Below are 1,939 nucleotides of genomic sequence, written 5' to 3' on the forward strand. Positions count from 1 at the left end.
TGTGAGTGTTGAATTTTATATTCTTTGTAGATCTGCCTATGTTCCTTCCTTTTAGATTCACTTAAATTATTGTTATTTTGTTCTTTAGTATATCTAACTCTTCATGACACCACAGATCATAGAATAACAGACCCTACTATCCTCCACTTTCTCTTGAAGTCTGTCCAAGTTTGTTTCCATGACACTATTGATCCATCTCATCCTCTGCTGTCCCCTTTTCCTTTCGCCTTCAGTCTTTCCCAACATTGACGTCTTTGCCAGTGAGTGCTGACTTCTCATTATGTGGATAAAGTATTTAAGTATTATTTTTTTTCATTTTTCAAATGCTTTATTAACTTCTGATTTACATCATTAATTTACGCCAGATTTTGAGTTACAAATTTTCTCCCCGTTTTTCCCCTACCCACCACCAAAAGCAGTCCCACAGGATATCCCTTCCTCTAATCTGCTCTCCCATATCTTCTCCTATACCCCCTTATACTTTTCCAGTAGGACATGGTGGATCTCTACATCCCAGTGCCTGTATATCTTTTTTCCCAATTACATGTAAGATAGTATTAATAATAGTGTATACATATATAATTTTAAACGTTTGATTTTAAAACTTTGAATTCGAGATTCATTCCCTTCCTCCCTTGACACCTACCCTTACTGGGAAGATAAGCAGTTCAGTATAGGTTGTACATGTGCAGCTAATGCAAAATGTTACCATAGTAGATATATTGTAAAAGACTGACTATGTTTCCCTCCCTCCTATCCCACCTCCCACTTGTTCTACTCTACTTTGTTCTACTTTCTCTACTTTGATCCTGTCCCTTTTCAAAAATGAGTGCTTCCAACTTCCCTCCCTTCCAGCCTGCCCTCCCTTCCATTATCTCCCCTCGCATCCCCTTCCCCCTACTCTCTTGTAGGGTGAAATACCCTATTTAGTGTATATTTCATTCCGTCCCCAAATTCAGTGAGAATAAGGTTGACCCATTCCCTTTTGCCTTCCTATTCTTCCCCTCTATTGTAACCCTTTTCCCTTGCCTCTTCTTTATGAGATGGGGAGAGACCCATCTCTTCTCATTATATTCCTCTCTCACCTCTTAATTTCCCCTTTTCAGTATCATCCCTATTAAATTGGTCCTGTGCCCTCTATCTATATATACCTGTAAGCATATATACACATATTCACACGTATTCATACACCCGTATGCCCTCCGATATAGACATATATATATTTCTATTCCCTTCAACTGTTTTCATACTGAGAAAAGTTTCATTGGTTACAATTATGGTTTTTCCATGTAGGAATGTTAATAGTTCAACTTTGATCAGTGGCTTATGATTTTCTTTTCCCTGTTTCCTTCTCAAGCTTCTCTTGCTTCTTGTGTCTGAATGTCAAATTTTCTATTCAACTCTGGTTTTTTCATCAAGAATGCTTGAAAGTCCTCTATTCCACTGAATGACCATATTTTCCCCTGAAACATGATACTCAGTTTTGCTGGGTAGGTGATTCTTGGTTTTAATCCCAGCTCCTCTGCCCTCCGGAATACCCTATTCCAGGCCCTTCGAACCCTCAGTGTAGAAGCTGCCAGATCCTGGGTTTTCCTGATTGTGTTTCCACAATATTAAAATTGTTTCTTCCTGGCTGCTCGTAATACTCTCTCCTTAATCTGGGAATTCTGGAACCTGGCTATAATATTCCTAGGAGTTTTCTTTTTGGGATCTTGTTCAGGAGGTGATCGGTGGATTCTTTCAACCTCTATTTTGCCTTCTGGTTCTAAAACATCAGGGCAATTTTCCTTGAGAATTTCTTAGAGGATGACTTCTAGGTTTTTTATTTTTAAAGCAATTGGGGTTAAGTAACTTGCTCAAGGTTACACAGCCAGGTGTTTCTGGGTGGGTGCTAAGTGTCTGAGCCTGGATTCGATCCCCAGGTCATCCCCACACTGGG

Source organism: Petaurus breviceps, unplaced genomic scaffold, assembly GCF_028583685.1.
Source record: "Petaurus breviceps papuanus isolate PSGF00001 unplaced genomic scaffold, PetGlider_PUasm1.0 90977, whole genome shotgun sequence".
Classification (NCBI taxonomy): Eukaryota; Metazoa; Chordata; class Mammalia; order Diprotodontia; family Petauridae; genus Petaurus; species Petaurus breviceps.